The 13,540-nt window shown below is 35.2% G+C and overlaps 1 pseudogene; it reads left to right on the top strand.

The window, feature by feature from the left end:
- Nucleotides 1-13,540, top strand: part of LOC122805954 — a 166,845-nt pseudogene that overhangs the window by 94,928 nt on the left and 58,377 nt on the right.

The following is a 13,540-nucleotide window of genomic DNA, read 5'->3' as shown; positions in this document are numbered from 1 at the left end:
ATTCTGCTTTACTAATACTTTGTATATTCAGTTTATCAGACTTTTAAGATTTACTTCCTCTTTCCTGGCCTCATTTTTTATTCTAATTACTCCTTTTGTGTTTGACGGATATTAGCATTAAGGGTAGCATCCGGTCTATTTCATCCCAGCCAAACTCTTGTTTGGCTTGATTCTAGTCCAACACTGTGCCCCCATTCATTGTTTCTTCCAGTAAGTTATTACTTGCTCCCTATTTTGACAGCTAAAAAGGATTATAAAGTCAGTTTACTTATGCAGGAAGAGAATAAAACTCCATGAACCACTTTTCATGAAATATAACTGGCTGAGCTGTTAAAGAATTTATAAAGTCACATATAAAGGAAACTTGCAAAGATGTATAGTATTTTGAGCCATATTCTATGTTATGAAATCCCCATATCTGAAATTATCAGGAAAACATTTATTTTAGTAAATACTAAAAATTAACACAGATGGGATCAGGAAAATTAATTATTAAACTTCAAAAGAATAATTTTATCTTTTTCACTTTTTCATCAAATGAAACTATATATATATTATATATATATATATATATTTTTTTTTTTTTCCCCATAACATTAAGCTATATTACATTCCTGTTAAATCATGCACTGCTTTTGCATTAAAGTACATCAAGTTATGTTTTATTAAGATGCAGTCTATCTTATTAATAGAATAACTCAATAATTAGCTTTTTATTAGCTCTTACCAAACAGAAGGATCATATAACAGGTTGTTTCTCATAATGATCTCAGTTATTCTCAGAAATAAAACTTCACACCTTTACTAATATGGAACTTAAGTGTGTTAAGGATAAAGTTGATAACAGCAGAAACAAGTATTTCATTTAAAAAGATGATTCTGGCCTGCCTGCATGATTTTCAAAAATGATTTTAGTGTCAAAATGTTTAATGGATCACAAAAGTGATTCTTTACAACCTAATTTAATAAATTTGAATTTGAGGTATCTTAAGCAGTAGCACTGTTTTTGAAGCAGCCTGATATTTCTGACAATTTTATCTGTTCTAGGAACTTCTGGAAGCATTCAAGAAAGAAGACAATGATACTGGACATCCCAGACATCTGCTCAGCGTGGCTGTAGCTGCTGGTAAAGGAACCATTGATGCTGGCTATGAAATTGAAAAAATATCCCAGTAAGTTTATTGTACCATATAGACAAACAGGCAGAGCTCTTGTCTTGCTCCATTTTACTCTCTTGTATTCACTTACAAATAATTTTATTTGATTATGCAAGCAGAGATTGCATGACCCTCACACTCTACTTATCACCTATAATAACTACTTTATGTAATTATTTTGATTATGTTAATTTAACAATAACTCTGTTTATGAGTATGCAATCTCTTCACTAGCAGTCCTGTTTTCTGCTATTACTTTACCCAGAACTATTTTAAGTCCAGTATATAGGTTACCCAGTTGATATTAATGTTCACCCATACTGGAAACTGTTGTACATAAGTCATTCAATTTGTAGTACTTCACCTTTCTCGTTTATTCATAATTCAGCTATTCAGAAGTAATATGATTGTTTCAGCTATTAGACAAAAATACAGGAAATTCTGTTGGCAACCTGAGTCAAAGATAAAGGTGCTGCATGTCATAATTTTGTTGCCCATCTCCTGTAAGACTATATACAGCTTCAATGGTGTCAGTATTATTGAGTTGGTTTAATTTCTCCAAATGCTTAGGTTTTTACATAGATTAATGGGAATGGACCCCATTCTTAAGTAAGAGCAAAATTAAAGTTCAGGAAATCAGATCTGCTTCACTCTTTGTCATTTGATATAAATGTTCTTCTCAACACTCAAAGTACCCAGAGCTACCTCTTGTTGCATTTCATAAGGGGTTAATTTTACTGGTAACATTTCATATGTTTGAAGATTACAGTGAAGAGGATCTGTTGTACTTCAAGGCCTCCCCCAAGCTGCAGTTTTGGTACATCCCCCTGATTTGCATACTGCTGGCTCCACCCACATTACATCAGGTGAATGGTAACATAATGACCTGAATGCAAACACATTATATGCACAACAGTCATATCTAAGAATGCCATGTGGGGGGGGGGGGCAAAATGCACTCAGTATAACTCAGCGCTTCATTTCCATGGTATTTTGGATCAGCTGAGAGGTAAGGGGTTTTCCATTGCACCACACTGCTCTTAGTGAAATGAGATTTTTTATTAAATTATACAGGCAATATAAAGCAATACTAGGTACAGATTGCCAGTAATACTTAGAACAGCTCTACATTTTATGGAAGGTAATTATTTATGAATATCATACCAAGAGAAAGTCAGCCTTTCATTTTCACATTTTCACTTCTTGTAACAGTCATTAGATCTGAATTTTTATAAATGTGTGGTGGACATCTTGAAAAACCTTAGCTTTGTGTATTAATAAGTTTGTGTAAAGCTATTACAGTGAGAAAAATATTTTTGAGGAAAAAAATAGATATAGATTTAAGAGTTATAGTTGTAATGAGTCATGGGTGACTGTGCCTATGCATATTTACAACTTGTGAAACTAATAAACACAAAAACTGACCGCTGTCTTCCTTTTGCTGCACAGGTACATGGATTTCCTCAATGTGATGACCTATGACTTTCACAGTGCCTGGGAACAAGTGACAGGGCATAACAGCCCCCTCTATCGAGGCACTGCTGATCAAGGAGACAATATCTACTTCAATGCAATAAGCTGTTCTGATAATATCACCTTTATCACAGTGTAAGCAAGTAGGTTTTAATTATCACTTGTTAATGATGGCTTATACAGTGTTCTACTGATCCTGTAGCAGTATGCCAATCTCCCAGTTTAATCTCTCAAAGTCGTTTAGCTTTCTAATACCATGCCAGGAATGGATCCAATTTCTAAGTCAGGGTATAATTAAACTTCATGAAATTAGTATTGTTTCAGTCTTTCATGCCATCCAATAGTGCTCTTTTGCAGTGCTTGTATGTGCCCAGAAATGAGTCCTTCTGCATTTCATATGGAGTTAAATGTATTGGTAACATGTCTAAGTTAGGGGTCTCTATTGAAATGTCAGCACTTGAACACAAAAGAGAAGAGTGAATCTCAAACATTGCATTCCTTCTTAAAATCTCATTTTGAAGGGGGTGCAAGCCCCCGTTGACATTCACCCCCTAAACTTCTATATATCCACTCCAAGATAACCATACCTCAGAGAAAAGGGAATATGCCAAGAAATGGCATCTTGGACTTAGTATATGTAAGTCAGTTCTTTCAGCCATTCAGTCTCCAAGTATCCTGTAGATTCTTTTTATTAGACCTATTCCTTCTACTACTCCTACTATTGGAACTGTCTGGGTATCCCTTTTCCACATTGCTCTCATTTCTGCCTGCAAATCCTGACATTTTATGGCTTTGTATCTTTTTGTACACAGACACTGTAATAACTAGGTATAGCAATTTCAATGATCAATGCTACTTTTGTCTTTTTTTCATGGACCACTATATCTGGCTTTCTCTTATATATATATTTTTTGAACTGCTGGTAATTGGTGATACCATGTGATAACACTTCATTATTCCCTCTAATGCTTTGTGACACATTTCCAATGTTTCTCAGCTACTTCTATGCTGTAGTGTTAGCACAACCCCCAGTGCAACAGTCGTGACACATTATTGTGCGTTTCAGTATACTGGCCCTCTGCCATAAGTGTATCTCTCCCAGTAAGATGTGCACCTGTTTTCAATTCTTTTTTTTACAGGACCTACACTTGTCTGTTTTTCCCACATGTTCAATTGACTTTGTAAACCACTGTATACATACTCCATTATCCTGAGCTGCCATTATTAACCTTTCATCTTTTGGTTTCAACTCGCCTCTCCTTAACGATTCCTGCGTCAAATCCTGATCAACATGACATTGTTCCAGCAGATCTCTGTACTTATCATTATATTAATGGCTTTCCCACATTTCATTCTCTCATGTGATCCTTCACCTTATATTATTTCTTTTGCTTTTTTTTTTTTTATAACATTCAGTTGCTGTCTAATTTTTGTCTACTTATGGCTTGATTTCCAGTTTTGCTAGCCATCAGAATGCTTCTGCTAAACTAAGCAAAGAGGTAATCTTAGACCTCCTCTTCTCATGTATTAAAATTTTCTCTATGTTTGTTTCTGATGAGGTCAGCAAATGTGTATGCACTCCCACGACTGCAGATTAATACACGTAATCAATTTTGGGGAGACACATGCTGTCTTCCGAGTGAGGATAATACAATCTTGGTATACGCTAATTTTTATACATCAATAGATGAGTATGAAACATTTTTTCATGTTTTCCTTTCCATCTGATCCATGACCTTTGGGGACACCAAAACTTTGCCCTTTTTCATGTCTTAACCGCAGAGTGATTTGCCACTGTTTCATGGTCAATGCAGGATGTATCTTATACATCTGTAAACACCCCTTTATCCATGAATGTAGGGTACTATCAAATGCTTTTTTGTAATCTAGCCATGAAATGCTTAAATTCTTTCCTTTTTTACAATTCTCTATTATGACTTTATACAGCAACAAATGATCCTTTGATCCATATGACTTTTTTTGTTACCCTTTTGTTCTATTGCCATGATTGAGTTTTTTCTAAATGACTACAGACTCTGTCTACATACATTTCATTATGTAGTTTGCAGAGCATCAGAAGGCAAGTTTTTGTTCTATAGTTTTTAGGATGGTTTTCAAGTTCACTCTTATGCAGGAGTATAATTTTTCCAGGTTGGTGTCTGTTTGGAATGTGCATGCAAGTAATTCTTACTAAGGTCTAAATCTTTTGTGTCACTATGTTAATACTTTTAGCCAGATGCTAGGTACTGCATCTGGGCCTGGGGTTTTCCATTTAGGATCTTTTCTTAACTTTAATTTCTCTAACCACTATTTCATCCCACTTCATATCATGTACATTTGAACTTCTTACTGTTACTTTTCATTTTTTTTCTGTGCATTCAGCATCATTGTTATGTTTCATAGTGTCTTCATACATATTTCTCCAAAATGTGTCTATTTTGTGTTTCCACTCCTGTTGATTTGTTTCCCAGTTCTATATAAACCTTTTGAGGTCATCAATAAATTGCTTATTTTGTACTTTTTTTATCTGCATATCTTCTAAGATTTTCTGCCTGTGCTGGTATACTTAGTTTATTATCTGCAATAGTGTTTAATAGATCCTGGTATGTCCTGATACTGTGCATTGCTTTTTTCAAGTCTAAGTATTTTTGTTGATTTGTTCCCTCTTCTACATTCTTCTAACAATAGTACTTATCTTAATTGCTTTAGTTTTCTCTGTTCAATGCTTCCATGATGGCAATTGATTTCTCCCCTTCCTTTCCCTTATTGCCCTGTATTTTTGTGGTAAGACATTATCTGTTATTAATTAAGCTGCACAATAATATATCCTTTCCCTTCTGTTATATCGCATGAATTTCTGTCAGTAGTTTTGATTACTGGATTCAGCTGTTTCATTAGACTTCTAACATTTTGGATCTTATTTACTTTCTGTAATCTATTTTTTTTCATTGATTTTAATATGTGTAGCCATCTCTATTAATCAAGGAACTCCTCCCTTAGATCACCTTCATTCCAAGCTGAGATCACTTTCTTTACTCGGCTTCCTGTAGGCATTCTACAGAAAGTTCCAGAATGTTTTCCTGTGATATATCCTCTTTAGCTGCAAACTGTGTCATCTGCTCCTCCTCCTCCTTCATATGGGAACTCACTGGTCAATCAGTCCACAACATTACCTACATCAGACTTACCAGTGTTTCTTGCTCCTTCCCTTGCTGTGCAACTCCAAGTGAATTTTTCTTTCCTCCTGCCCCAGAGCATCATCATGGGGCAAGTCATCAAATGCAGACCATTCTACATGTTTCTCCTTTGTCTGAGGACTCTTTGTTCCGTTATGATGTAACATTACTTGTGCTGGAGATTCTACACTAGATCCTTCACTTTGCAGGTAATCTATAACTTCAATTTCCATTTCTTTAACTTATCCATTAATAATCCTCTGTTCTGTTTTACCCCTTTGTTTTCTTATTTTTGTGTTGTGAACATTTCTATATCAGGGTGCTTTTGCCTGTATTTCTCTTCAAATTTCTTTGGTGCTCCTTTTTTGTACTGATTAGCTTTGCTTTTTTTTTTTGCATAAATATTGTACCATATCACATTTCTTTTTATTTTCCATGTCCTTATTTCTTCTTCAGATGTCTTCCACTCTACTTGTTTCTCCTAAATTTGGGGGCTCACTGTTCCATCATACAATGATGTTACATCATTATGTGTCTGGTATACAAGGCATACTCCAACTCATAACTGATGGATGTACTATACAGCAGCAAGTCAAATGACACCATAAATAATCATTCTAGGGATTTAAACATCTTCTGCAACATCAACAGAATAGTTTGGGGGGACAGGTATATCTTCCAGAGGATACTGCTGCAATAGAACAGAATCCCCATCCATGTAAAACAAAGCTCATCCCTGCCCATATTCAAACACAACTTGGATCTATGGATGGGAAACAGAAAATGTACTCCAGAACTGCCCCCTCTACTACTATTGGACAAAGGCAGATTCTACATGCTTTATCACGTGCACGGGTCCCTCAAATTATCTACGGTATGACCTCAGTTATTCTCATTAAGGATAATATATAATTATCAACCATGGGATGGGTAAGGCCAATCAATAACCAAAAGGGAAAGGTTATTTCAAGCATTAAAACAGGAAACTGGGTAAGCTTAAAATGGCCCTAAATGGCAGCTAGATTAGCATTTACCTATGAGCTTGTGCTGTGACTTTATCTGTGTTGGATTTTATACAATAAATCCTTCACTTCATAGGTATTCCATAACTTCAGTTTCTATTTCTTTAACTTCTACCTTACTAATACTCAGTTCTGTGTTCAACCTTTGTTTTCTTATTTTTTGTATCATGAAATTGTCCACATCTGGGTGTCTTTGCTTGTATTTCTCTTCAAATATCAGTATGACATGCAAGATGATTCCCTTAGCTTCTTTGTACTGGCATATTTTTTACCAAACGACACTTAAATCAGTCCTTTTGAGATCTGAATTTTTGTAGCTAGATGGTAAAATCTGGGAAAAGAAAATATATGAAAACATCTAATTACAGAAAGAAAAAATAAAGAACATATTCAAACTTTTACTAGGTAAGATAGCAAAATCATTGTATCTGATACTATCTATTCATACAATTCCATACTTTGTGGAAAGTTTCACCTTGTTGAGCTACTGAAAGCAAGGAACTCTTGCAGTATGTCTCCTTCCTGCCACTACAGTAAGATATTCTGTAGGACAAAAGAACCTGTAAAAGGAACTCAAGATGTCAATCAGCAAAGAACAAAGAGTGAATAATGATAACTGCTGGTAGCTGTCATGGATACTGATACAAAGACAGTGAACCAGCAGCTACCAAAAAGTACTGAGGGGCAGGACTACCAAAGGACGGAGTGAAGAGTCATTATCTTTCAGCTCTGCTCGGTAGATCTCAATCTCTTATATTCAGTGACATGGAGACATACAGAAATAATCAGTGACAGTCTTGGACAGTTTTTACAGTATTAGTACTATTAACTAGAAAAGCTGATAGATTGTGAATTAAAATGCATTTTATATAGTACAAGAAATCTACAGCTCTAGTTATTGACACTATTATTAAATGTAAAACATTACCTCTTCTTCCCAAATCACTAATTTTATGAGGGATTAGGAGATACAGATCAAAATTTTGACATAATATCAGAGACAGATGAAAGGTATGTTCTGCATAAATACAAAAGGTTTTCAACAGTATTACTCCCTAGACTATCTGCTATGACTTTTAGAGGACTCATGCTCCCACTTTGATGAGGAAATATCTGGGATCTGGCCTGCACCTGCTAAACATATTGTAGAAAGTGACTTAACCCATTCATTTAAATTTATGGTTTTACAACATATTCACACTAACACTAGACTTGGTAATATCAATAATAAAACAGAACAAGAGAAACAAAGATGGATCATCAGATTGCAGGCAGACAGATTACATGGTCTTAATGAGAGTGACTGCTTAAAACTTTTTCTGATAGACAGAACTTTATCTCATTAAATATTATTTCTATTGAATTTATTTTTATCGTTAGTATTATTATGGCCTATGCCTATATTAATAACATATTGAAGACCCTTAGAATGGGTGTTATTTAAGTAGCCATAATACTGAAAATGTTCTAATTTTTAATAGGTACACTTTGCTGTCAATATGACAATATATCGTTTTTTATTATTAACATATTTCAACGTTAGTGTTTCACGGAAAAAAAAAAAACTTCTGTTTAAGGTAGTTGTTAGAAGCTATTGTGTTTATTAGTTTAAATCCATAATCCTTATAATCATTGTTTTATTAGTGTAATGTTATTTAGTAAATGAATGTTATTGTAGTATATATTTATGTCTTCACCACACGAGGGTGCTGTCTTCCATATAAGAATTTTGGAACGTAACTTAACTGATGGAAACATTTACGTAAAGTTATGTTATAATTAAAACAGCAAAATGGAAAAGCTCTATACTCATATATTTCACTTGCCTTTCCTTTAGGTAAAACTAAATGACAGAGTTTCATTTATTTTATTTCATATGCATTATGAGAGGTTTAAAACTCTCAACAATCAGTATATTTTGAGACAGTTATGCAGAGCAATTTATATGCACAATGATTTTTTTAGCTCTGCAGTGGTTTTCGTATGTATTTGTGAAATAATGAAAAGTATGTAGATGTTAAGTTTTATTATGATTATTATGCTGTTTTTAAGAGCTTTGGTCACAATTGTATGTCCTTTGTGATGGTCTCAAGATGAGATAGCTGATTGGTAATGCAGTTATTTTTAAAGGATGTCTGTGATTTTTAAAGATGTTTTAATATCTGAAGAAGTGTTGCAGAATACAAAGCGAAAGTGCTTTTATACAATAAACCATTTATATTTGTACCTCAGCGTGTGTACTGACTCCTGATCTTGGAATTATTTGCTTTTCGTGCTTGTGAAGAGACAGTTTAATCATAGGTTACATGGTTTTTGGTTATACCTAGAAAAATGATATTTCTGGCTTTGGATGTCAGTAGGCCATATGTTCAGTAGGCTGGCATTAGCTGACCCATTACTTTCCAGATGTTGCTGTCTGTGTGCAAGGAGAAATTTGGTTGAGGGGCGGCATACTTCTCAGCTGACTAGATTTTTGAAGAATGTCCAGAATTTTGCTCATATTTTTGATTTACTCCGTATAAAATTTGTTATTTTCTAGCAAAGACTGAAGTCACATGATAATTATATACATTTGAGTTTCAGACTTCCTTTCCCTCAGAAAATGCTTGCTAATGCAAACAAGGTTTTTATAACAACTTTCTAAGTTTATAAGGGCAATATTTAAAAATTGTCCCTGATTTTGGGTATTTGTCCCCCCATTATTTTTGGCTTTGTCCAGATTTCTTGACCTTAGAGGTTGAGAGGTATTGTGGTGATCAACTCAATTGCCTGGATACTTATCTAGGAACATGTACAACAATTCCTGTGGAGTATGTAATTTTGAGTGATATCATTTTGAGCAGTCCACAGTCATTTCTATGTGATCCAAATACATACTAATTTTTCTTTGCCTGTGGGTGTCTGTGTGTGTGTGTGTGTGTGTGTGTGTGTGTGTGTGTGTGTGTGTGTATGTATGTATGTATGTATGTATGTATGCTCTGAGTGAAACTATGGTTGTCAAACCAGTTGTAAATGAAAATGAAATCATCCCAAAACACTTTTCTGTGTTTCCAACATCTCTGATGGATCTGATGACAATGCAGAATTGCAGTGTGAAGTGATATGCACATTGGTTAGGTCAACAATTAGTGAACCTCTGAGAATAGATAGTCCTAAGTGTTCCGGAACATACCATTGTTGGCTACCAGCTTTAAAATGTTGAATAGTTACCAGCCTTTGCTCTACAGGCTGTACTGCATAGGTAATTCTTGAATCAGAGCAAAAGGACTCTTACCAAACCCACGAGTGAGTAATTTTCACAAATCACAGTTTGGCCTTCTGTAACAAATGTACTTCTTAAAAATGAAAAATCTTACACTTGAGCTTTCTGGTATCCCAATAGTGTTCACGTATTCCAATAGTTCAGAAATGTATCAGTAATAATTAGAGAAGTGATTGTGCTATACTGAGGCCTGAAACTAAACTAATTTTATTCAAATACAATCAGGAAATACTTAGAAGCATTGTACCTGGTTGTAGACAAATCTCCGTACTGGCTTTGCCGGAATCAGTAAGGGTAGACATGGATCTTATTCAGTAGATTTCTTAAGCTGTGAAACATTTATTCTACAAAAATCATTGTTTCCTTCCAGATATCTGGTGGTTATATCTTGTGAGAGTAATAGATTTACAACTGGTACTCCATTAAAAGGTGATCCCATTTGTGAAAGTCTGCATGAAGAACAGTGGTACCTCATGTGCACTGTTCAAGGAGATAAGAGGACCCCCTCTTAATTGGTCTGAGCTGGACACCTTAGACCTGAAATGTGAGTTATTGCCACATGGGTAATAGGCAAGCTTGCCAAGCAGAGACTAAAGTATATGGGCAAAATGGAGTAAGCAAAGTACTGGGTTAGTGTTCATGGGAAATTTCTCCAGGACAAACTACCTACCCCTAAGTCATGCACTGGAAAGCTACAAATCCCCACCAAAACCAGTCATCTCCACTAAATATGCAGAAATGAACACCAACACACTATCCAACATGTAAACAGCTGCAAAGATGCAACTGTACCCTGTAGGAACAAAAACAGAACAAACAGCAGAAATAAAACTACATGGTGGGACCATAATGCCAACAAGATTTTCAATAAAAGGAAGCAAATTTTGACCAGAAGTAGAAAGAACAATTCTCAGAATGACAGAGGCCTTGTTTATTTTATTTATTTATTTTTTTATTTTTTTATTTTACATTTGTTGACCAGGCTAGTCTAGCTGGATATATGTCCATTTTCAGTAGAGGCCCGGGGAGATAAGCTCCAAACAGTTAAAATAAATTCACATCAAAGAAATACATGTTTAAAATTCAAATACATTTACAGTAAAAGAGAAAAAAAAGATAAAGAAAATATTATAACTGGTCACATATTAATATAAAAATGCAGTATATTAGACTTGATTAGTACAAGTACTGTTACAAGTAGACATTCAGAAAGAATAATAGCATAATGTACAGTAAGTGTAGATAAAGGAAAGGAAGAAGAAGTAGCAGTTATGTAATACATCTAGTAGTAGAACATGTGCTATATATATATATATATATATATATACATATATATATATATATATACATATATATATATATATATATATATTTTTTTTTTTTTTTATTTTGTTAAAATAATTATAGAAAAAAAACCTCAGGAGCGTAATAAAATCCACCAAAGTCAAGTTTGAAGCTATAAGTGCTATCCAAGCCAAATACAATCACAAAGCCTTTTTTAGTTATGTCCATAATTTCAGAAGTAAAGCACAGCTATATGCTGAACTGTTCGTGAATAATGTTACTTACACTGCAGTTAAAAATATAGGGAACCTCTCCATCTGTCCCACAAGACATACCTGAAACTATCTCACTTCCAGCTATCACACAAGACCAAGTCCTAAATGTGCTATCAAAAGCTAGAAATGCATTAGTAGGTCCTGACAATATTCCTGGATGTATCTTAAATAATATGAATCACTATTTAGTCACCCCAATAACAATACTCTTCAACCTCAGCCTCTAAACCAAGTGAATGGAGAACATTTATAGTCATTGCCCTGCATTAATGAGGACCTTCTACAGACCCATAAGTCTGATCAGCCTTATATGCAAAACCATAGGCCACCAGGACACAACCCTCCATGCCTACATGCGGACCACTTTCACACAATATACAACACACAACAACCTAACACACAGAGCCCTGCATATTGTACATGTGCAACAGTCTATCCTGCTAATTTGGCCAGCGCAGGTAATCTGTGCTCCACTGTTATTATACCCAAATATACATGTTACTACATTTATACATAGGATTGGGAGGGACACACCTGACAACTGTAAACATTTGCTATGACTGTACTGGTATTTCAGGTACTCCATTGGCTTCCATTTCATTCTGTAATCTGACAAATCATTCAGACAGTAGAGTACAGATCTTAGGTTTTATTGACCTACATTTCAGTTTCAGACTTCTTACCCTTCAGAACTAACATCCAACTGCCTTACCTGTTGTAGTCTGTCAGTGTAGGTCTGGAGGGGGGTTGTTCTCCATTGCCATCAATTAGAGGCCTTAGCACAGCCTTTCTTTGTGGTCATCTACACTCGTCCTGCTGGTTGAGACTGTTGTTGGGTATGTGAGCCTCACTGACATGCATGTGTGTGTCCTATGGAATTCTCTCTAACCTCATTACGCCTTATAATAACTTGAAACACCTACGCTCATCAAACAAACTACTGGCTAATATTACCATACCCAATAACTCTGCAGGTGATAGCCTTTTTTCTAACTCTGTTGGAAAAATGTGGAACAAACTGCCATCTGATATCTCATCTTTGTCTAGTCTTCCACTCTTTAAAAAACAGCTGAAAACACATCTCAATAAACACTGGCTCTGTTCCTGTAACAACCCAGATTAACCTTTCTTTTTCCTTTCCTCCTTAATTTCCTCCTCACACAACATCCTATAGACATATGTAAAAAAAAAAAAAAAATTTTTGTTAGAATCTGTATAGCAAATATCTACTAAACTTTGTTTATGTAATTTCCTGCGATGACTATGCCTGTTTGCATGTATATCACATGCTCTGACTCAATGTGTTATTATTTTTGACCTTGTATTGACTGTTGCTGTGAATTATCTGTAATATTGTTGGAGCTTTTCTCCCCGGGCCTCCACTGAAAATGGACATATATCCAGCTGGACTAGCCCGGTCAACAAATGTAAAATAAATAAATAAAATAAATAAATAAACATTTGGCCCATCACATGAACTGCAGTGGGATTTGTCACCTTGTCTAGTACTGCCTACTATGTTGACACCAGTATTTGTTTTGGATTTCATGCTGCCCATATAGGTGTCTACTATCTGCTGCCATCCCATTCAGCCACCTGATTCACTTGCATGCTCACATCTGTACTATACATACAAGTAGCAGAACATACTATGTATCAGAACATACTACTCCATTCAGCAATTGATAGGGAGAGTGACTTACCTTGTGGCTGTCTCAGTATTGAGGATGGTGCTGGAGGGCTGACTATGTCGGATGCACAAAGTACATTCCCTATACCTGGTTAAGCACAGGTAGTGTAATGTTTGGCATTCCTTTTACTGTATGTGCAAGTCAGAGAGAGGTGTCATTCTCTGGGTTCCTACCATGTCAGTGTATGTGCTATGTGTTGC

This window comes from Protopterus annectens, chromosome 7.part0 (assembly GCF_019279795.1).
Source record: "Protopterus annectens isolate FY-2018-M chromosome 7.part0, PAN1.0, whole genome shotgun sequence".
Taxonomy (NCBI): Eukaryota; Metazoa; Chordata; order Ceratodontiformes; family Protopteridae; genus Protopterus; species Protopterus annectens.
The sequence above is the reverse complement of the archived record's forward strand: the minus strand, read 5'-3'. Positions and strand labels throughout refer to the sequence as shown.